Here is a 27,945-nt window from a genome sequence, read left to right as displayed (position 1 = left end):
CCTCTATTTTCCTTCATCAAAATGATCAGCATGAGTGCTCTATTTATAGGTAGAAATGAGATGCCTTTTTCAGCCGCATTTAATGTCTTTTTTGACTGGCCGTCCAGATGGACTCCTGTCGTGTGCTAAAGGTGGTGACATGTGGAAAGCATCTCGGGAATACTACAAGAATTAAATATGCGGTGCTTACTTTTTGACTACTGGCCGTCAGGACGGGATTGACTGGCGTCCAGACGTGCTAACATTTAATGCACCGACTCGCGTGTTTCCCGGAAGCACTAAATCAGTCAGCCAAATTTTCAACGTGCTTTAACCTTAGTCCGTTCGAACAGGGAAAGTGTCCCTCCAGATGGGCCAACATTTATGGCCACCTACTTCCGTGTTTTATGTAGCATTAAATTGGCCAGCCAAATTTTCAACACGCTTTGACCTTAGTCCGTTTGGATAGGGAAAGTGTCCGTCTAGATGGGCTAACATTTATGGCCACCTACTTCCGTGTTTTATGTAGCATTAAAGTTGTCGGCCATTTCCAATTGTCATCAAACCTTCCTCCTTTCGGATGAGGCTTCGAATGCGACTAGGTTAAATCCCCTGATGACACATGGCAACCCTAGCTAGGGTTTAGGAATGCTTAGACCTCCGAAAAGTCTTCCTTGCCACCTCCGTGCGGACGGCTAGCGAACGGAGCTCTCTGGAATTTGTATGGGAGCTTTCTGGACTTAGAAAAATTTATGCATCAGTCTAGATGGCTTGTGAATGGCTTTGATGTGATATTTTTGTGACCAAAAATATCAATTATAAAAATAACCACTCGCAATAGGACGAATCTTTGTAGGATATGGCTATAGAGAGGGTGTCGAACCTCAAGGACTACAGGGGTTTTATTATCAAAATTCAAAAGATTAAAATTAACTTAATTCAAAAGAGAATTGATTTGATTTTATTTGAAACTAAAGTGCATGAAAATAAAAGATATTTAAAATAAGAGAGAGTGTAGGGTATTGACTTCACCTCTATCCGCACAACAATGGCTAATCATAATTAATCCCAGAAATTCATTCTATGCATGCTATAAATAAACAAGAAACTACCTTATTAAAGAATAAGCATAATCTATCTTCGGTTGGTACGTATCGTCCGCCTAACCACTAAGATGCGGTACAACCCGTCTTCCCTAGGTATAAATTATCAAATTCTTTAACAGGATACATACAATCAATGAATAAGTGTAACCCATCTTCGGTTGGCACGGACTGTCTACCTAAATTACACTAAACTAGGGTGTAGTACAATCCGTCTTCCCTAGGCATGTCCTATCAAATCCTGTTGATCATATGTCAATTAAACTCATTGTATAACCATCATCCTCATAATCACAGAAAACAAGAATGATTTGAGATCAATAAAAGTAAAATACTTTCTAAGACAAGAGAAGAATTTCACAAATATTGATTTTGGAATTTAAGAACAATTGCCTTTAATAATTAAGAACATAATCAAAAGGTAGCAATTCTCAGAGTTATACAATCAACATGCATAAATTGAAAATCTAGAAATTAAATACAATCAAACCATTGTGCTTGGATAGGGTTACATCAACAACCCAAGAAGGGGTTTAGCCGCTTATGATCTTCTAAGCTCCAAAGACAATTTTCTGATTTCTAGCTCTAGGAAGTGGTGTGTGTTTTCTTAATGCTTAGAGGCCTATTTATAGGGCTTAGGAGAGTCCAAGAAGGACTAGTAATCCTAGAAATTTCGGAGATTTAAGTCCAAGTCCAATTAGGATAAAGAAAACCTAAGTCCAAATCAGAATAGGATTCGCCCAGAATTGCGTTCCTATCTTGCGGGGCGATTTTGGCAATACGGCACTCCGAATTAGGAAAATTCTATTTCACAATGATTTGTAGAAATTTGAGTTAGATTTCTAGTGCCGCTTGAATCACCTCAATTAGATATTTGAACCGAAAGTTATAGCCAAAATACCGATACATATGCAGAATCCAAATTTGAATCCAATCCGATTTTGACTCCAATTTAAGAAATTCCTAATTAATCCCTTCCTTTATTTGATTAAACTTAACCACAAAATATAAGTCCTCTGTTATGATTGGCTACGCTTAATCATCTCAAAGTGTACTTTGAAGCCCAAAATCAATGGAATTAATTGCATCTTTATTTATAACCTGGAAACACAAAAACAAAACAAAATCAAACAAATAACAACGCTAAGGAATTAACATATGCAAATTAAGGGGCTTGAATGTGCAACATTCGGCGCTTATCAAGCTTCCGAACGAAGCTCTTGGGTTTTTGTACTGGAGACCTTCACCCTGCAGCACATCCGAGTGGCCTTCTCCTGTAGCTGCTGCAAACTGCTCCTGAAGATGCCAATTTACATGTAGGATGCAATTACAATGTTTTGATCACCAAAATAAGTCAATTACATATTTGATAAAAATATCTAACAAACTCCCCCTTTGGCATTTTAGTGATACAAAATAAAATATTGCCAAAATTCAAACTCAATATTTACAATTAACATAAACTTCCCACAAAGATGCCCAAGGAAGAAGCCACACAAGGCCGCTCCCCCTTTGCCAATAGTACTCCCCCTTTTTTTTTTTTATCACAAATGGTCAAAGGGACTGTAAAAATCATTTTCCATTTTAGAGAAATCCCATTGACCTTGCTGCTTGATATAGTCCATGTCCATCACCTGTTTTGATAGTGCATCAAATTTCTCAAGAACTACAGTCATGGTATGAGGAGGAATGAGGCTTGAACAACTCATTGTAAGGTATGATGGACTGTGAACGTTGGAAGACTTAGCCATGGTACCTACACACTTGACTCCAAATTAGTATACAACCAACACATGATATGGAGTAAGTATAATGATGAAATAGCCAAGACAGGTGAACAATTATTCATGGCTAGATAAAATATTATCACAAGGCAATGCCTTAAGCCTAATTACATCAAGCCATAAACACTCGAAGAGAAAAATAAGAGAGTTTGACCATCAACACATCATTGAGACATTTCATCGAACTTGTGATGCTTGTTGAGGTTAAGCATGACAAAAGTGTTCAATGAGGATCATGCTTGTATCCCTCACAATCAAAGCCTAAACCACAATTATAACACACTTGAGCAATTTAAGTAAAGAGTTAAAGTAAATGACTCAAGAATGTCATTTAGGCAAATTATCAAACATGTGGTGTGCATGAAATTTAGACATGTGAAAAGTCACACAATATGTGACATCCTATAAATTTTATAGATTAAAATAAAATTATAAAGCATTTTGTTTATATATATGAGGACTCTTTTAGTTAGGAGAATATTAGTGGGGTTGTTAGCCTATTAAATATTTGGGAGCTTTTAGATTTATTACTTAATAATAATAATAATAATAATAATAATAATAATAATAATTTAAAAAAAAAAAAAAAAGAAAAAAAAAAAGAAAAGGCGTAGCCTCCAAGCCATCAACGTGTCCTACCCTTTTTGAAGGTGCCATATGTTTTCATGCAAGCTTCCGCGTAAGGAGCGTGTGTCCTCTTGCATGCTTCCTTCCATAGCCTTTTTACACATGTCAATAAGCTTAGTTTATTTCTTATTTTATATCTTTCTCAGCTCTCCTTCCTCCACTATATATATACCCAAGGTCTTCTCCTCCCTTCACGACCTCAGTAGCAGGTATTTTCAGTTTCTCTTTTAGCAACTCCCATTCTAGCATAGTAGTGGTAAGTCCCCTTCTCTATTATTATTATTATTTTTTTCTTGAAAGAAATTTAGGATAAGTTAGTATTTGCTTTTTATGGGTATTTTAGGATTCTTGTATGAGTGGTTATTTATGGAGTTTGACTTTTATTATTGAAATGTTAGTTTGTAGATTTTATAGAGATTATATATATATTGTTCAGACAAATTTTTGTGATTAAATATTATACATCCATGATAATGATAATAGCAATAGTAAATTTTTTATATGTGTAAGACTTATTGGATAAATGATTAGCACCTCACACATGTATATATATAAAAATACATATAGTCATGTTGTTTTGTGTGTGTATATATATATATATATATATATATATATATATATATATATATATATATAGCACTTTTTTGTATATATATATTTACACGTACACAGTATTTTTGGAGGGGGGGGGGGGCGGGGGAAGTGGATATTATAAAGACTATTTATATATAGCTAATACATATCAACAACAAGGAGATATTATTCTTACAAAGGCAGTACGAAAATTTCAAACCAAAAACAAAACCCAACCTTGAAAACTTAGGTTTCAAATCTTCTAGAAAATGTGACATGAGAGAAGATTGGAGCTTAGGAAAGATACCTTGGAGGTAATGAGGTTGGATTATGCTCGAAATTTGAAGAAATAAACCACTAGAATTGAACACCCAAAAGATTTGGGGAAGAAGTGGTTCATGCAGCACGAGAGAGATAGAGGAGCTACTGTTGCGGAGGAGAAAAATGGGGTTCTCAGGTTACATACTTGGGCAGGTGCCATCTGGATGGTCACTTTGCACCGTTCGGACGGTGAGCCAAAAACAGAAGGTTTCTCTCCCTCACTCCAATCTCTCGCTTTGTTTTAACAAGGTGATCAGTTATAAAGACATGATACATTCAATTAATGATCAAGAAATGCTAATAAAAATAACTTCTTGTTGAATGAGCCGAAAATACCTGAAGCATGCAAGAGTATCAAAAGATACTCTTTTCAATGTGTGACTATCTTTATTCAATACTCGTTAAAACATTCTCAAAACACAAAATAATATCAATAAATATTAATTTTAAAACAATAATCATGGAAATAAATTCCATGATCAAAGTGCTAAATATTAAGCACATCAAAATAAAAAATAAAAAATAAAAAAATTTCTTCCTGTTCTTTTATAGAGTCCATCAGCATGTGTGATTGGGTAGAAGTAATTTTGTCCTCTTGTTGGGCTTTAGCCAACACCTCCTGCGCATCCGAGCTAGAAAAGAAATAATCTCTTCTCTCTCACATTTCGCAAGTTGCAGGCACCAGTGTTTCAGAATTTGGCTCTTCCCTTTAATCGCAGGCTACAAGCCCCTCGGTTGCCCTTCCCAATTTGGTCTTTAGTGATAGCAGCATCACTTCCCATCTGGCTCACGGTTTGCTGCATGATCCACAATCTGGTTGGTTTCTTTCTTTTCTTTGTTTGTTTCTCTTTTTATTAGCACTTGTCGAGTTCATCTTCATTAGGAAATTTCCTTTGGAGAAATGATAAAAACCGTGCATTTCCTTTACTGCAATCGCATGTATTCTAGGTACTTATTGCCTTGTATTGGGAAAATGGCATAACACAATGCTTATTTCTTTCTCCTCTCTCATCTTTTTATTTTTTATTTTATTGGGGATTGTGTTCAAATTTTGTAAAATGTTGAGAGTAAGTAGGACTTATATTTTATAAAGAAATAATATTTAATTAATATAGTAAAAAAATAAAGGATGCTATTGTGGATGGCATAAATATGACGTTATCATATTTACATAGTCAACTAAGTGAGTCTTCTGCTTTCGTAGTATAAAAGGTGTTGGTTTATTGAAAGACAATATATGTAAAGACGATCATTTACAAGAGTCCAAAGACCAAGTGATAATAAGTTAAATATGCACAATTATTTTAGTTAAAATAAGCACTAATTCTTGCATTTTTATAGTTAAGTTAGGAATATTTTCTAATTATTAGTCTTGAACTTAAATGATATATATATATATATATAGAGAGAGAGAGAGAGAGAGAATTTATAACAATAAAAATTGTCCTCTACCTTGGGCTTAACGTGAAAGTCAAAAGAGAATTGGGTCTTTGTTTTCTACAAGAGAAATTGAAGAAAACAAGAAGAATGAAAACCAGTAAACAAAAGCAAAACTAGTAGACTGTTTAGACTAAAGAACGAAAAAATAAAAAAAATAAAAAATAAAAGGAAAGCAAAGGAAGAGGCGGTGGAAAGAAAAGCCAAAGGCCTGAAGCATGAACACTTGCAACAACAAAATGAAGGTAAAAGTGGAAGAACATGCATGGTGTAACACCCCGGTCCCATATTGGGAAGATAAGAAGAAGCACACATAATGTGGGTGGTTTATAAAGATAGTCATCGGTGCTAAGTCCCACATTGTTTCCCACATAATGTGGGTGGTTTATAAAATAGTCATAAGTGCTAAGTCCAACATTGCTTAGTTATTATGTGAAACTGGACTTTATAATGAATTATAAGGAAGCTCCAAATCGACTAGTCCTTTGGAGGTAATAGCGCAAATATGGCTAGCACTTTTTCCTAGGTCGTTACACATGGAGTTTCTGATACTATACTGCCATTAATTATGAATTTCATGCAGTAGGGTAAGAGGCTTCCATAGCTATGCCGCATAGGCCTTTCTTTGCATCAACATCTTTTTGCATTTGTATATACCCTTCTTCACCCCACTGTGTTCCCCACAAGTTCTTCACGAGCCAGTATTTAGTCCCATCGGCACTAGTCCTGTACCCAACAATAGTAACACCATGGTCTAACTCAGTGCCACAGGCACCGGTAAAGACACCGCTGGAATAAAACTGAAAGTCAGCCCTCGAAGCATCAATGGCAAAAGAAACCGTCTTGTGAGCAACAATCTTGAGAAGGGCCTCTTAACTGTTGGCACGCACATCTTAAAACCTATTTATCCTGGCCACATGGTTGGTTTCTTTGTTAGTGTTGCAAGTTCTGTCAACACCCGTGTAAGGGTAGCTAGCTTTTGATGCAAGGCCTTGATTCTATTGGATAAATTTGAAGGCGTCGTCCATCAAACCTCCTTCATAACCTTGTGTTGAAATGTTTTCAATATATATTATTTTGTGTCTTGGAAATGTTATAAATGGAAGGCTTGAAAGAGCATTGAATGAAGATTGTCTCACATTGGAAAGTATGAAGATTTTGTTGGCATTTATAATGTAACGCCCCGATATTTGAACTAGCAAATATCGAAGTCGTGACGCTGCAACTTTAGAAAATACAATCTTACAACGGAGTATGTATATTTTTTTCTTTTTCTATGACCTAGGAATAACTTACACAACACAGTTGAGCTGACTGAAATACCTCGAGGTGATATATTATTAAATAAAATAGAAACATGGTTTTCATTACAACATATATATACACTAGGTGTACCAAATATATGCCACAGACGGCACCTAAATTAACATAGTAATATCTATTAAGTTTACACACATCACCATACATAATAAAAGCGATTAACATAAATGAGACTTGCTCCATAGAGTAAGCATAAATCCTGCAGCAGATGGTCTATCAACCATCAAAACCAGTAAAAGGACCATCGTCCTCACTTTCTATCCCTGCATCAAGATCTATGTAAAGATGACGTTATCATATTTACATAGGCAAACAAGTGAGTAATCTATTTTCCTAGATATAAAGACTAAAAAGACTAGTTTGAACAAATAAGATTAAAGACTAAAATATATAATAATGAATGAGTTGTGAATGCAGCGTAATGACAGATTAGTTTGTGTTTTATGATAATCTTTCTTCAGACCTCTTCTCATGAGCTCTCAGCCCGCTTACGTCCGTTATGTCCCTCACACTTTAGAGGTTTACTTGTTTGGTGCTGGTAACTACACCGCCCCAGCTTAGTTATATATTAGGCCTTTTGGACGGTTATATACCCCCATCCACTGAGATACCGACAGTTCCTCGCGGCAATCCACCCAGCTTGTTCTTAAGGTGGCTATCTTATCAGCCCATTTTATTAGACACATGATGCAGTAGTTGTATTGCAAAATTATATCAATAAGACAAAATAAGAATTCCTATAACAATAAAACAAAGCTAGTACTCAGTAAGTATATCCATACTTACTCTCCTTAGTGTAGTATTCTGCTCCACTTCTGCATATAATACATACATACAAACAATACTTAGTTCATTCTCCAATAATATCATTGTTTAAAGACACTCATCTTTTTATATTTATTTATTATCCGTCACTTCATCTTTACTTACTCATTTTATTATATTAATATAAAATAGTCATATATAACTAGTTAAATGACTGAATGTAAATGTTAAATGCATATTTCGGGGATGACCTCAATTAGTCTTTACCGCCAGAAATATGAACAGAAATTTAAATGACATAAAAGAAATGACTGAATGTAAATGTTAAATGCATATTTCGGGGATGACCTCAATTAGTCTTTACCGCCAGAAATATGAACAGAAATTTAAATGACATAAAAGAAATGACTGAATGTAAATGTTAAATGCATATTTCGGGGATGACCTCAATTAGTCTTTACCGCCAGAAATATGAACAGAAATTTAAATGACATAAAAGAAATGACTTAATGTAAATACTGTAAAGTAAATAATATATAGATAATATTATAAGTCCTTAATTGATTTTGTCCACTAACTCTTTATTATTAATTCACTTGTTCCATTACTTTATTTTACATTATACGCTTTATTGGGTCTTTAAACAATTAAATGAGGACAAGTAATAAAAGCAATAAATCATGATGAAACACTTACCCAATAATCTTTTAGAAGTAAAACTCCACCAAATCTTCTCTAGGTAGCTAGTTTTAGAAAAACGCTTGAACACTACAAGAAAGATCTAGGCTATATGGTATTTGAGTAGAACTAAGAAATAAAATGAAAGAAGGAGCAAACAATTTTACTTGTTCTAAGATTGTAAAAACTCAAGTGAAAGTGAATTTAGCCATAGGCTCTATTTATAAGAGAATGGATGGTTAGGATTTATTTTTACACATTTGATCTAAGGGTTGAGATGTATTTAATCAAAAGAATGAACCTAGTCCATATTTCATGCTCTATACCAATTGATATTTTCGTCCAAAATGAGGGCAGTGTATTCCGATCCATTTTTCAATGTCCAAACGTACTCCGATTGACATGAAATTTTGAGAGTAGATAGAGGACTCCGAGACAAACATTTTATATTTTTGGTTCGACTTCATCCGAGTTCGTTTGAGTCTATTTTTGGCCTGTACAAAGTTTCCTAGGGCTTTAATCTATTTGCATTCCCACTTGGCCACTTGCCTAATTAAATCATTATAATCATGATATTTACTATAATCATCATTACTAGAAGACTTTAAGCTTTCATCAAAGGTGGCTAGCCTTGATATCTTTCTTTAGCAGTTTTAATCCCATTTAGACAGTATGAAAATTAAGACACTGCTTTTTAGGCCAAAAACTACAAAGCTTCAAATTAATTTCTAACTTCACTAAACACCAATATAAATAATTTATTTACTAGATTGTGTTTAATTATGCTCATAAACATATTAGTGAAGCTAAATTTTAGAATTGAATGGATATACAAAAGATGTCAAAAATCAATGTAATATACTTGTAACACTAAATAGTTATTCAATATCATTAATCCATATATCATTGATCTAATTTATTCATTTATTCTTTTAATCTATTTAATATCGTTTATATGAGAGTTTTTAAAATCGAGGTTGTTACATATAAGGTCCAACAAACTCAAGCTATTAAATGAGCTATGTTAGGGTACACTCTAGTGCAAGTTATAGTACGGTGTGAAGCACCGGATGCACACACGCACACGTGGCGTGGGCTGTAAGGCGCTAGTGGCTCCTTGATGGCGCACTTGGCACTTAGCACGAAGCATCAGAGCGATATGATCATGACCATTCATTTTTGGATGGTGAAGATCATTCGATCTAGTGGTTTGATCTAAACCATAAGATGCTTCTAAAGTAGATCCAGTGGTTAGATCTACTAGACTGTTGATCTAATGATTGAGATTAAATAATTAAGAGAATTATTTAATCTAACGGTTAGATTTAAGTGCCAGTTGGATTATCAGTTTACAGCAGTTTGATTTTTCAAAACTCAAAACAGCAGTTTTATTTCGAAATTCAAAACAGCAGTTTTATTTTGAAATTCAAAATTATCTGGGAATAGATAATTATCTATGACAATTCAATTCTCTTTAATACCCTTGTTTGAATTTTAAAATTAGCATTATCCTTTTCTTTTTTGGTCTCTGATTAGAATAGAAAATTTGAGGGTATTTTTGGGTTTAAACTTCGTTTGTGCAGAATGCAATTATAACACAGAAGTGTTTGGGCTCATTGTATCCTGGAGAAAAATTTGTTGTAAACCCTGTTGCATATGAATTCTGGTGGGGGCAAATATTTTCTTCAGGAAAGTGAGGTTGTAACACACCTTAGGAGCATTTTCATTTTCTGTATTTTCTCCTATTTGTATAACAATCTTAAGAAAATATTTTTGCTTCAATGGCGCCACAATCCATGAAAGAACTTGTTGCTGATTTCACCAAACTCGACTGCTTTGATGGAACTTCTTTTCAGAGGTGGCAAAAGAAGATGCATTTCCTCCTTGCTGGAATTAGGGTGGATTACGTGCTAACAACTCCGAAGCTAGTAGCACGTGAGAACGATACGATTGCTGAGACTCGGGCAATCATGAAGTGGGAGTAAGATGACTATATTTGCAAGGGTCATATCTGCAACGCTATGGTGTATTCTCTGTTCGACATATACCAAAGCAAATTGACTGCCAAAGATGTCTGGGATGCGCTCGTGGCTAAGTATCTTTTAGAAGATGCTACAAGTAAGAAGTTTTTGGCTTCTAAATTCATGAATTACAGAATGATAGATGCTAGGCCTATTGTTGAACAATTTAATGAGATTCTGCATATTTTGAGTCAATTTAGTTAGTATAACACGAAGATGGATGAGGAAATTGTTGTCTCATCCATCATTGGCAAACTTCCTGCTTCTTGGAAAGATCAAAAGAAAATTTTGAAACACAAAAATGAAGAAATAACTATTGATTAGTTAGTTCAGCACTTTTAGATTGAGGAAGAACTGAAGAAAAAAGACAATGAAGAACAAGGATTTTTGTCCTCGAAAGTGCATATGGTGGAGGAAGGATCTTCTTCAAAGAAACCCTTTCAGAAGAAAAAGCCCTTCAAAAGAAGAGGACGAATTTCCAGAACCAGAACCATGATAAGAAAGTGAAATTTGCTTGCTATCATTGCGAAAAACCAGGCCACTTCAAGAAGGATTGCCATTTTCTGAGAAGAAATAGCAAGCTTCTGACTCGAAAGAGTTTGTGGCTATGATATCCGAGATCTTCATGCTCGAAGAAGATGGTTCATGATGGATCAACTCATGTGCTTCAAAGCATGTTTGCATGGAGAGGAGTCTATTCAAGACCTTTGAAGCAGTGGAGGATGGTTGCGTTCTCTTCATGGGAAATTCCATCTCTGCTGTTGTGAAATGCAAAGGAATAGTGAATTTGGAATTCACTTCTGGGAAAGTTCTTACTCTTACTGATGTATATTATGTTCCTGATATTAGGAAGAACCTCGTGTCTAGGGGTCTTCTTAATAAATTTGGATTGAAGTGTGTCTTTGAGTCAGATCTGTTTATGCTAACCAAAGGGGGTGTTTTTGTTGGAAAGGGTATTTATTTCAGAACATGTTCAAACTTAATTTGGCTAATAAAGTTGTGAATTCTGCTTATATGATTGACTTTGTTTCTTTGTGGCATAATAGATTAGGACATGTTAATATTAGAAAATTGCATGATATGTTTGTTTTAAATTTGATTCCTCATTATGTAAATGATATGGTTGATAAATGTAGAATCTGTTTGAAAACAAAGATTATCAGAAAATCTTTTCCAAAAATTGATAGATCTTCTACATTATTGCAACTTTTGCATAGTGATGTTTGTGACATGCATAGCAATCCTACAAGAGGAGGTAAAAAATATTTTGTAACCTTCATTGATGATTTTTTGAAATTTTACTATGTTTATATTCTGTTTTCAAAAGATGAAGTTCTGGAAAATTTTAAAGTTTACAAAACAGAAGTGAAAAATCAGTGTAATGTCAAAATTAAATGCCTTAGATCCGATAGAGGAGGAGAATTCCATTTTCCTTCATATTGTGAATCTATAGGCATTATTCATGAAACATCCATTGCTTATACTCTACAACAAAATGGAGTTGTTGAAAGGAAAAACAGAACTTTAGTTGAAATGGTAAACGCTTTGCTTAGTAATTTTGGGCTAAATAAAAGTTTTTGGGGTGAATTGTAATTTATAGCGTATTATTTATTAAATAGAGTACCATAGAAGAAATCCAAGGTTACCCATATGAATTATGGAAGAAAAGAAAACCCAATCTTAATTATTTTAAGGTGTAGGGCCATTGTGAGACTACCTGAACCAAAAATCAGGAAATTAGGACAAAAAGCCATTGAATGTATTTTCTTGGGTTATGCTCAACATAGCAAGGGTTATAGGCTCTTAGTTGTTGAACCTAATAATTCTGTTGAGGTAAATACTGTTATAGAATCCAGAGATGTAGAATTTTATGAAAACAAGTTCACATCAATTCCATCTATAAATGATAAGATGATGGAACCTATTAGAAATAACAATGAATCTGGTGAGCCAAGTGAATCTTTTGAATTAAGAAGGAGTAAAAGAATGAGAAAAGGAAAATCTTTTGGACCAGATTTCATTGTATATTTGGTTGAAGGATCTAGAGATTCATCTTGTAAACAATAGATGATCTCACCTAATATAGATTCAAATCCTTTGACATATGAAGAGGCTATAAAGTCTCAAGATGCTGCGTTTTGGAAAGAAGCGATAATTGATGAGATGGATTCTATAATGGGTAATCATACGTGGATACTAGTAGATCTACCCCCTGGTTCCATACCTATTGGTTGTAAATGGATTTTTAAAAGGAAATTGAAGATAGATGGAACCATAGAAAAATTCAAGGCAAGGTTAGTAGCTATAGGTTTTAAACAAAAATAAGGTTTGTATTATTTTGATACTTATGCTCCTGTTGCTAGGATTGCTACCATTAGAACATTGATTGCATTAGCATCCATTTATAATTTTGAAATTCATCAAATGAATGTTAAAACTGCATTTTTAAATGGTGAGCTTGAAGAAGAAATTTATATGCATCAACCCAAGGAATTTGTTATGCCTAATCATGAACGAAAAAGTTTGTAAATTAATTAAATCCATCTATGGTCTTAAACAAGTTCCTAAACAGTGGCAAGAAAAATTTGATAAAGCTGTGGTTGCAAATGGATTTAAAATTCATAATTCTGACAAGTGTGTATATAGCAAGTTTCATAAAAATCAAGGAGTCATTATATGTTTATATGTTGATAACATGTTGATTTTTGGAACTGATTTTGAAAGCATTGAAAATACTAAGAATTTCTTGTCTTCTAGCTTTGACATGAAAGACTTGGGTATTGTTGATGTAATTATTGGTATTAGAATTGTTAGAAATGAGAATGGATTAATTCTTAATCAGTCTCATTATATTGAGAAAGTTCTTAAAATGTTTAATCAATTTGATTGCAAACCTGTGTCTACACCTTTTGATGCTAGCATGAAATTGTACCCTAATACTGGTAGAGCTGTAGATCAATTGGAATATGTTAGAGTTATTGGTTGTTTGATGTATGCAATGACATGCACTAGACCTGACATTGCATATGCAGTGGATAAAATGAGTAGATATACTAGTAATCCTAGTCATATTTATTGGATTGTTGTACATAGGATTCTTAAATATTTAAAAAAGACCATGGATGATGGAATTTTGTATAGCAAATATCCTATAGTGTTGGAAGGATATATATATATGCTAGTTGGATCATGGATAATTCAACCAGTGGGTGGATTTTCACCCTTGGTGGAGGAGCTATCTCCTGGGGTTCTAAGAAACAGACCCTTATTACAGACTCTACCATGACAGCTGAGTTTGTGGCATTGGCTTCTTGTAGCAAAGAAGCTGAATGGTTGAGGAATTTATTAATGGAAATTCCTCTATGGCCTAAACATGTGTCTCCAAACATGTGTCTCCAGTGTCTTTACATTGTGACAGTCAAGTTATTCTGTCATGGGCTTATAGTCATATCATAATGGCAAATCAAGGCATATTGGTTTAAGGCATAGTTATGTAAGGTAATTATTCACTAATGGAGTAATTACCATTGATTTTGTGAGATCTGTTCAAAATTTGGCAAATCCTTTGACTAAAGGACTTGCAAGGGATTTGGTGTGGAAAACATCAAAGGGGATGGCTTGAATTTTTGAAGATCTTGAGTTCAATGAGCTAAAGTACACTATATATTGTGATTACAAGCACCACATTTTATATTAGTTTTTAAAACTAATAAAACATTCTAATGTAAGGGTGCTTGGAATGTAATGTTATAATAGAGGTTGTGTGTTATGCACTTAATAGGCCTATAACATAGTTTTGTTGAAGTGTATTTATTACAGGACACTTTTGATGAGCCTCCCTATATGAGTGTCAGAGGTGGTCCTGACTTCTATGAGACTAGGATTGACTCTAAAGCACTCATGAAACTGGGATATAGACACAAGGTCAATCCACGTGTCGGCTTAAAAGGAAAATACCCAAAGAGAAGAGAAAGCATGTGTGAGGTATGTCCAGTTACTCAAATAGGATATGATAGCTGGTTCAAAGTTTAACTATTATGTTATTCTGATTAGCTTTGACATACTATCACTAAGTGAAGGTTCAAGCCCTCAAGACACCTACATTTATGCATGAGTTTTCCTATTTTACTTGAGTTGTTTTGATTTTGAAAATGGTGGGGGATTGTTGAAAAATTTTCAATATATATATTATTTTGTGTCCTGGGAATGTTTTAAATAGAAGGCTTTAAAGAGCATTGAATGAAGATTGTCCCACATTGGAAAGTGTGAAGATTTTGTTAACATTTATAAGGTCCAACAAACTCAAGCTATTAAATGAGCTATGATAGGGTACACTCTAGTGCAAGTTATAGTACAATGTGAAGCACTGGACGCACACACACACGCGCTCGTGGCGTGAGCTGTAGGGCGCTAGTGGCTCCTTGATGGCGCACTTAGCACAAAGCTTGGAGCGATCTAATCATGACCATTCATTTTTGGATGGTCAAGATCGTTCGATCTAGTGGTTTGATCTAAACCATAGGATGCTTCTTAAGTAGATCCAGTGGTTAGATCTACTAGACTGTTGCTCTAACAATTGAGATTCAATAATTAAGATACTTATTTAATTTAATGGTCCGATTTAAGTGCTAGTTGGATTATCAGTTTACAGCAGTTTAATTTTTTGAAATTCAAAACAGCAGTTTTATTTCGAAATTCAAAACAGAAGTTTTATTTCGAAATTCAAAATAGTAGTTTTATTTTGAAATTCGAAATTATTTGAGAATAGATAATTATCTCTGACAATTCAATTCTCTTTAATATCCTTGAATTTTAAAAATTAGCATTATCCTTTGTTTTTTGGGTCTCTAGTTAGAATAGAAAATCTGAGGGTATTTTCGCGTTTTAACTTCGTTTGTGCAGAACACAGTTATAACACAAAAGTTTCTGGGCTCCATTGTATCCTGGAGAAAAATTTGCTGTAAACCCTATTGCATACCAATTTTGGTAGGGGCAAATATTTTCTTAAGGAAAGTTACATTGTAACACACCTTAGGAGCATTTTCATTTTTTGTATTTTTCCCTATTTGTATAACACCTTGGTCCATGCCTGTTTGTGTTTTTCAACACCTCCATGAGTAGCTAAACTCCTCCTTAGGGCATTGATGTAGCACTCTCCAATTAGCATGGCTTAGTTGTGTTATTCTTTGGGAATTTCCACATATGTATGTGTAGAATTTATTGATTGATCTTCTAAAAGGATTTCTCCCGTTAGGGTGGAAATCCAATGGAGGACTAAGAGAATTTGAGAGACTAAAGTAAGAATGAAATTGTTACAGAAATATGTAGTCATGGGACTCTATAAATAGAGTCACAATCACAACTCTTGACCAAGAGTTGTGTCCTCTTATCAGATAACCTCCATCAGGAAGTTATTACCTTCCTATAGAAATAATCAAGTCTGGGGATGACCACACTTGTTATAATGTGATCACCCTATGCAGCATCATCTCCCACTTGATCATACTATTATATTTGGTAATGAACCCTAGTTGTACATGATTACCTTGGTACCACAAAATATGGCAACTCCTTATCTGCGAGTGCTTGCAGGTAGTCATCAAATCATAACATTCTTGATGTGTGCACACTTATATTATTTCATTTGACCATACATTTTTACCATATGTGTCTAATTGATGACATATTAGTGGTGACTTTACTTGCTATGCAATTTAAGCAAATAACATCAATTATCCTTACTTGGGAATACAGTTTACACCCATTCTACAATTGATGGTTTTTACATATAGCCATATGTAAACTTGTATTGAATCTTTCATTCAATTTCTTTTCTCTAAGGTTATCCCTATTTGAAATTTATATTGACACATCTTTCTGATGTTTATTACACTATCGGAATATAAACATTACACCAAACTTAACATAATGCCTTTTGGTAGACTTTACATTTATGTCAGTTTATAATGTCTGTTGCTTGTAAGTGTCATTCACCCAAAACTATTTATTTAATTTAATGGGGCGAAAGCGCATATCATCATTCATTCAAGCGTCCTCGAACTTCTGATTATGCTGTGAACCATATAGCTATTTCCTAAGTGTTTCTTAATTTTATTTTTGCTATATACTGTCTAAATTTATCTAAAGATAACCCTTTGGTCAGGGGATCAGCTACCATCTCTATTGAGGGAATAAATTCAACTTTTATTTCACTCCTCTATACTATATCTTGAATATAGTGATACTTATGTCGAGTGTTTGCCTTTGAAACTTTGAGCTCCACTTTTTATTAGAGAGATGGAAGACTTATTATCACAAAATACTTTGACAGCCCCATCTGACATTCCAAAATTTAGACTTTAATGAAACGCTTAATCCAAACAACATTGCTAACTATTGTGCTGCATGATATATACTCAACTTCCATTGTGGATTTTGCAAAACAATTTTGTTTCTTACTCAACCAAGAAACAGTTGTTCTCCCGAATAGGAATACATAGCCACTGATTGATTTTCTGTCATCTATATCTCCTGCAAAATCCGCGTCAGTGTATTCTACAATGCTTAGATCTCCAAATCCAAAATACAAACCCATGTTTTTAGTGCCTTGCAGATATCTGAATATTCTTTTTACCGCTTGTCAATGTTCCTTTCCTGGATTGGATTGATATCTACTTACCAATCCCACCGCATGACAAATATCTGGTGTTGTGCTTATCATGACATACATGAGACTGCCCACATCTTGGGTGTATGGGATGGTTTCCATTTCAAGAATTTTTGTATCATTTTGGGGACACATTGTTTTGCTCAAATTTTGACCATTTGAAATGGGTGTGCTTAAGGTGCTTAAGTGTAACATCCCCAGTCCGTTAAGACTGAGTTTGCCACTTTTCTTCTTTTTCAACAAAAATTCTTGCAAAGATCTATAAGGTCTATCAGAGTACTTGATTTTAAAAGATACAATAAATGCGTAAAACATTTTTTTTCAAGAGATTTTATTACAAGCGGAATTAGAAAACATTAGATTTTAGTTGCGGAATATCATATCATTACAATAACTTATATGAAAAGACTTTGAAAATTAATAATTGTTCCCACCCCATTCCGGCCTCCTATTCCAGCATCCTTTCTACCTGAAAACAAGAAATAAAACTGAATGAGCCCAAAGGGGGGCCCAGCAAGTAAAATCCATAACCATAAATAGTTTTACTCCTTGTTCTCAGTTTTGAAAATCATTTTCGCAAATAAATATAATTCTAGCCATAATAATATCTGTATGTACATACGGTTGCATCTCCCGTAATATATACATACTATTACATCTAGTAATAAATCATCGTTGTAAATCATCTTTATAAATCATCATCATAATGCATCATTATAAATCATCATTGTAAATCATCTCTGTAAATCATCATAGCATAACATCGTTGAAAATATAGTATCATTTTCTCATAATAGGGCCCATGTACACTGTTACCCCTGTGCACGAGGGTTGCGGGTCCTGTGACCATGGCACTGAACTGAGGCCTCAGCCATGCCCGACCGTCAATTAACTCTTTCTTGGTGCACTCAACGGTCTAGTTGATGGAATACCACCTTCTGGCATAGCCTCCTTCAGTGGTTTCGCCTCCATCCGAGTATCGGTACCGAACTCTCATCTTTACTTATCTTGGGGCCAAAAATACTCTCCTCCATACATGTGCCCTCATTTCATAAACATTTATCTCATCTCTTGTACTTTTCTTTGTACTTCTTTTGATGCATCTTAGGGCAACATGTAGGAGGGTTTATCATCATTTTTCTTTCTTATAATCATCATCATTTCTCAACTTTCTTTTCTCAAAATGGAAAACTTTTCCAAATATAAACTTGTTGTGCTTAGAAAGCATTTAAACAAATAGAAACTTTCTAGATAATTCTTTTAGAAATCCTTCATGCATGCAACATAACTTCATAATACGTAAATAAAATAATCATTTACAATTTAATACAAGAATATATAAATAGCATGACATGAAGTAATTTTAGAAGGGGTAGTGAATTTACTTACCTCTAGACTGAAGCTAAAAGTGGTATGAAGGAATCTAGTTGCTCCAATATGACTAACACCACTAGTATATCTTTTGAAACTAATTTCTAAAGTCCGCTATCTCTTGTGTTCTTTCTTTCTTGTAGCGCTTGGTCTCGCCCTTTCTCTCTCTGTTCTGAGTAAACACTCTTAGAAAGAAGAAAGACCGAGTAAAAAGCGGAAGAAGGAAGAATATATTGCAAGAGATGGGAGAGGAGATGAGTGGTGAAAATACTGAAGGAGAAGAGCTCTATTTATAGGAGAAAATCAAACACTATTCTACCTTCAATTTACCATTATACCCTCATTTTACTATTTCACCAACCCTATACTATTTCACCAACCCTATACTATTCTACCTTCAATTTACAATTATACCCTCATTTTACTATTTCACCAACCCTATACTATTTCACCAACCCTATACTATTCTACCTTCAATTTACAATTATACCCTCATTTTACTATTTCACCAACCCTATACTATTTCACCAACCCTATACTATTCTACCTTCAATTTACCATCCTTATACCTACCATTTACTATCTTATTATTTCACCAATTACCATTCTCTAATTACTACTCTCATAAATTTCCCAAGAATTAAAATCCTTAGCTACAATGGATATTAAAATAACATCATTATCAAAATAATCTATTTAAATAGCTTTGAAAATTCTGGGGCACTACAATCTTCCCTCCTTATTAGAATTTCGTCATCGAAATTAAAACCTATAATATTATCGTCCAATCTTCAAGTTGAGGGATTCAGAAAATATTCATTTCAATCCTTCATCAAAGCTTACTCTCTTTTATCATATTGAAATTCCATCTCCTTCTTCTATGAGTAAATCTTATTCACAGTCTAAAGTTTCAATTTCTGCAATCATTCATCAATTCACACTAAAATCTTACCTCAAAATCTTTTCCATTGTTTCTTTCCAACCTCAATAACAACAATCGAGTTATTCATCAACAGTCTACAATCAAGGTTTAAACATCAAATTAATAAATCATGTGATCAATAGTTCATACCTCCAAATATCATAGTCCTCATTTCAAGCCTGCAATAATTTTCTCGATCTAATTTAATCAATTTTATCAAAAAGGTGTAAAAATCATTCCTGCCTATATTCTCTTTAGTATCCCAGTATTCCAAATCATGCATACGAAATTTTAATATGATGCTCTAATAATTATTAACTTCTCACCATCATAAACCTGTAAAAGTAAATAGCACCAACATTCAAACATCATTACATGAATATACCTCAGAAGTGACATCATAATTCGATTCATTCTAAATACACAACCGTTTCTATTTTCTCATCCCACTTTTGTGTTGATGCTACAATATCAGCGAAAATCTTTCAGTACTACATCTTTACTTGATAAATCATATCTCAACAATAGAAACTCGTAATTATGATTTCAACTCAAACGAAATACACGATTACATCAAATGTAAGATTCTCATCCATTCTTGACTAATACATATTGTGCTTGCTGCGTTCTAGAGATAAAATTGATAAGCAAGCAAAGTAGGATATGGGTAAGTTTCCAAGCTGGATGTCCCAAAACACTCATGTTATAATTTCTCTCCCTTGGGTCTTGCAAGGTCAAGAAGAGAAAAGAGAGAAAGATAGTCCTGTTGCTTTCTAGAAATGAAGATTTGAAAAGCATTTCAGGACATGGCATGTATGTGAGACTTTCAAAATACCCACATCGGATGCTCTCTCTCTTCTGTCATTTACGAAGACTGAGAAGAAAAGAGAGATATTTAGCCTGAGAAGCATGATCAAGGATAATCTTGCTTCCTCAGGACATGATCAACGATAATCTTGCTTCAATGGTTTACTACTGAGAGTATAAGGTGTTGGGTTTGTAAATCAAGTCGTGATGCTGCATTTTTTTTCTCTCTTGAGGATACGCTCAACTGGGAGAAAAGTCGAGCTTTCATTGTATGGAAGGCTATTAGCAGAAGATTTCAGGCGAAAGGGTATGATCAAAAGGCATGTGTTGCAATGGAGAAAGAGGTGTGAATTTATATGAAGGGTTTCTGGATAATGAACGAGCGCGTGGTGCGCGTTGGCATGACAATTCATTCAGTTGCCCGCGCATGGTATTCGAAGTCGTTGATTGAACAGTGGGTTTGAAAAATGAGCTCAGTCGAATTTATGACAGGAGACAAGATCCTACTTCCACGGGATCTTTTGACAAAATTTCCATCGCGGCCCGAGGTCGCCTAACGCTTTGTTGTTTACTGTTTATTTCACCTGAAGTGAAAAATTCCTTTAAAGCCACTCGTCTGCTGCTTCCAGAAACTTCACAAAAATTTCTTCAGTTCCTAACGCTTAGTCTTTTCTCAGTACTTCATCTCTCCCAATTTCTTCGTATTCTCAACTATTTTTCCTTACTCTCCTAAATATGGGAGCATCATCATCATCCGTTAACAACCTCGATTTGAATGTTGCTCCTGCAGCACAACCCATTGTTATGCCTGACGTGCAACCGGATATGCCTGTTGTTCCCCCTGAAGTGTCTGCTATTCATCCCGTCATACCTGTTACACACCCTAATGAACCTGCTGCATATCCTAACGTATGGCAGCCAACTTTTGTCTTTGACAATCGTCCTATCACTATTCACGATTCTGTCATGCTCCATGATTCTACTGCTGTAGCAGTGGCCAAAGGTTTTGTAATTCCACGGGATCAAACATTCTTAGCGGATAGGTCGGATACTGATGCCATTAATAATTCATTGGCATTCAGTATCCAAGGTACTGCTTCAGTTTCTGACATGGCACAACGTTTGAGTGCCAGAAATGTTGAGCTGAAAGTCTCAAGAAACCAAATCGGGGTCTTACAGCGACTGCTCAAATACTACAAACGAAAACACGTGGATTTGAAGCAGGAGAATACTCAGCTGAAAAAGATGGTGTTATCTTACGCAGAATACTTGGGACCAAAGATGCTAGAAATGGAGAAGAATACCGAACGTCTCCAGCGACAGCACGAAAAACTCCGGGTCGATGTTCAGGGGTGTTGCAAGTCTCTCCGCACACGCTCTAGTCAGGTACCTCATTAGAAATAAATATTCTCTTTGATAATTCAATTATATAAATATATACGATTCTGCTCATACTAGGTTTTCTCTATGCAGAAATAATTTTCCTGGAGCAGCTCTGAGGAATCATCTGCTCATCATTACCACGTGTCTCTTTATGCAACAAACTTTTTTTTTTTTTTTTTTTTTTTTTGATGGACACTGGTATGTAATATTATAAGGAGCTTGTTCTCCAAACATTTCTTTTCGTAATCATTTAGTACTCATTCAATATTCATTATATAATCATCCTGTCATTATAATAACTTCCTTTAAACAAACAATCTGTTTAACAAGTTAATCACTCAATAAAACATCTAAGTATGCACCATCACATGTTATCAACCTCTAAAATACTTTAATATCATTGAACATATATCTTATAAGAGAAATTTAGATCATGTCACTATATTATATCACTGTATTATATTGTCTTTCAACTCTTACCTTTATGCTTCAATTTACCTCAAGAATAATAATCCATTATCTTTACTTAGTAAAAGAAAATTATATCAAAAGCTTTGGCATATAACTAAAATTTCTCATAATTTCATATCCACTAATGCCTCAAAATTTAAATATTATCCACAACCTAGGAGCACTAATTCATCCTCAAAACTTTAAGCATCACTTCAATATAATTTACCTCAATTACAGAAAACCTAGCACCTCAAATTCTAAGAATCACCTCAAAGATTTCGTGAATTGTACCTTAAAGTCATCACAATCATCCAAAAATATCAAAATCTTTAAACCAGAAATGTAAATATCAAAATGTCTTATAGATTCTAGGGTATACCTCAATTGCATTTATCCCTGCAATACTTAGGCATTCACTTCATGCCACTACGTAATCCTTATTCATCAATCCATATATTACAACATCAATCATAGTATCATTATTGTCATCAACTAAATCTTAGCCATTACCAAAAACTCATACAAACTCGTATATCATTAATTCAGTTCAAGAATCATTTCACCACCGACATCCATAAGACTATTCATTACCAAGTCACTTACACAATTTGTCTCACAACCTAAATCCATAAAACCATTTTGTCACCAAGTTAATTACACAAATCATCACGCAACCCAAATCTATAAAATCATCATATAATTTTAAATTATGATCAATAATATTTTCTAAATCCTCGAGACACCTTAAAATATACCCTTATCAATCGATACTCTAGAAAACTGCCGCAAATCCAATTAGGCAGATACTATAGATCACAACCTATCTATAAAATAAAATTCATCTTCGTCATTAACTTAATCACAATAATAAAATCCTCCACATAAATCACACTAAGATGATTTTTTTTTTTTTTTTTTTTTAACAAAAAAATTAACCATTAGAAAAATGCTAATGCATCATTTATTAGAGACCACACAACAATGCACACTCTACTTGGCCGGAATGTGGCTTCTCATTAACCCCCCAAATTTTTTATTTTTTATTATTTTTTTTTTTTGAAAAGTCTGCCAGAACCTTATAACCTTTGCTCTGATACCAAAATTGTAACATCCCCAGTCCGTTAAGACTGAGTTTGCCACTTTTCTTCTTTTTCAACAAAAATTCTTGCAAAGATCTATAAGGTCTATCAGAGTACTTGATTTTAAAAGATACAATAAATGCGTAAAACATTTTTTTTCAAGAGATTTTATTACAAGCGGAATTAAAAAACATTAGATTTTAGTTGCGGAATATCATATCATTACAATAACTTATATGAAAAGACTTTGAAAATTAATAATTGTTCCCACCCCATTCCGGCCTCCTATTCCAGCATCCTTTCTACCTGAAAACAAGAAATAAAACTGAATGAGCCCAAAGGGGGGCCCAGCAAGTAAAATCCATAACCATAAATAGTTTTACTCCTTGTTCTCAGTTTTGAAAATCATTTTCGCAAATAAATATAATTCTAGCCATAATAATATCTGTATGTACATACGGTTGCATCTCCCGTAACATATACATACTATTACATCTAGTAATAAATCATCGTTGTAAATCATCTTTATAAATCATCATCATAATGCATCATTATAAATCATCATTGTAAATCATCTCTGTAAATCATCATAGCATAACATCGTTGAAAATATAGTATCATTTTCTCATAATAGGGCCCATGTACACTGTTACCCCTGTGCACGAGGGTTGCGGGTCCTGTGACCATGGCACTGAACTGAGGCCTCAGCCATGCCCGACCGTCAATTAACTCTTTCTTGGTGCACTCAACGGTCTAGTTGATGGAATACCACCTTCTGGCATAGCCTCCTTCAGTGGTTTCGCCTCCATCCGAGTATCGGTACCGAACTCTCATCTTTACTTATCTTGGGGCCAAAAATACTCTCCTCCATACATGTGCCCTCATTTCATAAACATTTATCTCATCTCTTGTACTTTTCTTTGTACTTCTTTTGATGCATCTTAGGGCAACATGTAGGAGGGTTTATCATCATTTTTCTTTCTTATAATCATCATCATTTCTCAACTTTCTTTTCTCAAAATGGAAAACTTTTCCAAATATAAACTTGTTGTGCTTAGAAAGCATTTAAACAAATAGAAACTTTCTAGATAATTCTTTTAGAAATCCTTCATGCATGCAACATAACTTCATAATACGTAAATAAAATAATCATTTACAATTTAATACAAGAATATATAAATAGCATGACATGAAGTAATTTTAGAAGGGGTAGTGAATTTACTTACCTCTAGACTGAAGCTAAAAGTGGTATGAAGGAATCTAGTTGCTCCAATATGACTAACACCACTAGTATATCTTTTGAAACTAATTTCTAAAGTCCGCTATCTCTTGTGTTCTTTCTTTCTTGTAGCGCTTGGTCTCGCCCTTTCTCTCTCTGTTCTGAGTAAACACTCTTAGAAAGAAGAAAGACCGAGTAAAAAGCGGAAGAAGGAAGAATATATTGCAAGAGATGGGAGAGGAGATGAGTGGTGAAAATACTGAAGGAGAAGAGCTCTATTTATAGGAGAAAATCAAACACTATTCTACCTTCAATTTACCATTATACCCTCATTTTACTATTTCACCAACCCTATACTATTTCACCAACCCTATACTATTCTACCTTCAATTTACAATTATACCCTCATTTTACTATTTCACCAACCCTATACTATTTCACCAACCCTATACTATTCTACCTTCAATTTACAATTATACCCTCATTTTACTATTTCACCAACCCTATACTATTTCACCAACCCTATACTATTCTACCTTCAATTTACAATTATACCCTCATTTTACTATTTCACCAACCCTATACTATTTCACCAACCCTATACTATTCTACCTTCAATTTACCATCCTTATACCTACCATTTACTATCTTATTATTTCACCAATTACCATTCTCTAATTACTACTCTCATAAATTTCCCAAGAATTAAAATCCTTAGCTACAATGGATATTAAAATAACATCATTATCAAAATAATCTATTTAAATAGCTTTGAAAATTCTGGGGCACTACATTAAGGGTGTCCTATTTGTATAACACCTTGGTCCACGCCACTAGTGTCACAGTCAACCAGCTCTTGCTTGGATAAAGAGATCAATTCACCAGTTGTTAGCTTTGTAATATATTCTATCACTGCTACTGCTGAAAACGCCCAGCAACAGCCTATATATAGACCTTCGACAAATAATTAGAGAGTTGGAAAAAAGACATTTATAGATGTAGATGTTAGCTAAAAAGAATTTAATGCTAATTACCGTGTTGTCCTAGGTCCTTGATGGGTGTCACAACTCCTCTCTTTCTCCAGTCCATAGTTGATGGCAGTGCAGTGACATTTCCATATTTGAAAGAAGGGGTGTTTGTGGAACAAATATGAGGCTTGAATCTATTCCATGAGTCTTTGAACTCTTCATTTGTGAGATCTGCAAATTGGTTGACCGAGACTCGCCCGAGACTCAATCGGGACCTGCCTGGGATCCGCTCTGGACTTGACCTGGTTTCACCCGGGACCTCGTCAGGACTTGCCCAGGACTCGACCGGGACCTACTCAAGACCTCGCCGGGACGGGATCGGGACCCACCTAAGACTTGAATGGGACTTGCCTGGGACCCAACCGGGCTTGCCTGGGACTTGCCTAGGACCCGTTCGGGACCTGACCAGGACCCGCCTAGGAACTCGGTGGGACTTGCCCAGGAACTGCTTGGGACCTGACCGGGACCCGCTCGGGACCTCGCCGAAAGCTGCCCGTGACTTAACTAGGACTCGCCCGTGCCAACATCAGGATCTGACCAGGACCCAACTAGGGACCTGACCAGGAGCCGCTTAGGACCTGCCCGAGACCCGACTGGAGCTGCTCGGGACCCAGTCGGACCTGCCCGGGACCCTGTTGGGACCTACCCGTGACCCTGCCAGAACTTTCCTGGGACCTACCCGGCCAGGTCCTAGTTAGGTCCCGGTCAGGTCTCGGTGGGGTCCCAAGCTAATTCGTGTGGGTCTTGAGCAGGTTCAGGGCGGGTGCCAGTTAAGTCCCGGGCAGGTCCCGGTCAAGTCCGGGGCGGTTCCTGAGCAGGTCCGGTTGGGTCCTGGTTGGGACCTGGTCAGGTCCCGGGCGAGTCCTTGTCAAGTCCTAGGCGAGTCCTGGTCAAGTTCCGGGTAGCTCCTAGCTTGATCCCGAGCGGGTCCCGGTCAAGTCCCAGGCAGGTCCTTGTCAAGTCTCGGACGGGTATTTTTATATTTTATTTTTTAAATTATTGTATATTAGTATTTTTACGTTGTGAATATAAAAAAAATATTTGTGATTTTCCGTGCGCGCGCCAAACTCCAGAAAATGTTTTCATCGTAAGATATTTTCTTGTAAAATGACATCCCTGAAAATATTTTACGACGGAAAATATTTTATTTCGAAACAAACGGAGCCTAAGCTTGTAAGGTTTGTTTGAATCTGGATGGGCTTGACAACCCAAATTCAGCCCAACAGTGAGGGATGGAGGTGCGGCCTCCGCCTACTCTTGGCAGGAGAAAATTTCAACATCCCCACATGTTGGAGTTATGGCAAAAGCATGTAAATATGGATGAGTAGAACAATCTCTCTCTGTACTCAAATATTTATAGGCCCATCAATAGTTGGGCCATATATCCACTTATTTACCAAAAAGTCCTGTTGGATATGTGGCAAACACTCAGCCTCCACTCACATAACCAAACAAGTCACCTACCATTTCTAGGCTACTTACTATTATTATATGCTTTATTTTTTATCTCATACGACAAATACAAACCCAAATAAGGAAATGAATATACAGAAGAAGAAAAAAAACCTTGTAATTGGATTGGAAGGACAATTTCTGTAGCAAGGAAATGAGGAACTTCCTTTCTCTTTCTCAAGATGTTAGGAAAGTGGCTTGCCTAATGATTTTTAGGTGTAAATATAAAATTTCTTTTCCAACTTCTTCATTTTCTATATCTGGTTTCTAACAATTTCCAACATAAAATCATGCCCCATTGTAATTAAATCACATTATCATTGCCTGCTTCTGTATTTAAAATATTTTGACAATTTGCTCAAGTAAATTATGTTCTCTCGGGAGAGTCTAACCTTAACCAACTTAAAAGATGTTGGTTCTGAAAGATTTTGAGAGAAGCTCTGTCTGGTTGCTTACCAAGAGCAGAGTGGTTCTTGAATTTATAATCAAAAGAGCTGGAAGCTCTATACAAGAGATTCACAAGAAATACAAAGGCAGAGAAAAGACTTAAAAGAAAGTTACATCTGAGTGATAAAAGTGAAATCCAAATATGGAATTGATGGGACTTCTATAGAACACGGCAGTGCATAGCTGTAATTGTTGCTGAAATCTTGGAAGTTGGATTGTTGGAATTTGGCAAACAAAAACAAGAATGGTTCTTCTCCCCAACAAAAGTCACATTAATGGAACAAATACTATGAACTTTTGCATGATAAATTGAGACTAATGGTGGAAAGTAATCACTTCATTTCAACCCAAGAGTTTTGATAAGGAAAAAAATGATGTTTTTGAACCAGTTCTTGAACAAACTAAGAGATGCTGTGATAATGAGTCTGACTAGTACAAATAAGAGTCCGAGTTTGGAAAATAAGCAGCCTTTAAATTCATTTGAGATTGAGCATTTTGCTGTCCTAAAA

At 35.1% G+C, this 27,945-nt stretch overlaps 1 pseudogene; it reads right to left on the bottom strand.

Annotated features, from left to right (window-relative positions):
* Positions 1-6,399: 6,399 nt before the first annotated feature.
* On the bottom strand, positions 6,400-27,004 carry LOC132181833 (senescence-specific cysteine protease SAG39-like; annotated as a pseudogene).
* Between the last annotated feature and the right edge of the window lie 941 nt (positions 27,005-27,945).

Source organism: Corylus avellana, chromosome 5 (assembly GCF_965113065.1).
Source record: "Corylus avellana chromosome 5, dhCorAvel1.hap1.2, whole genome shotgun sequence".
NCBI classification, from domain to species: Eukaryota; Viridiplantae; Streptophyta; class Magnoliopsida; order Fagales; family Betulaceae; genus Corylus; species Corylus avellana.
The sequence above is the reverse complement of the archived record's forward strand: the minus strand, read 5'-3'. Positions and strand labels throughout refer to the sequence as shown.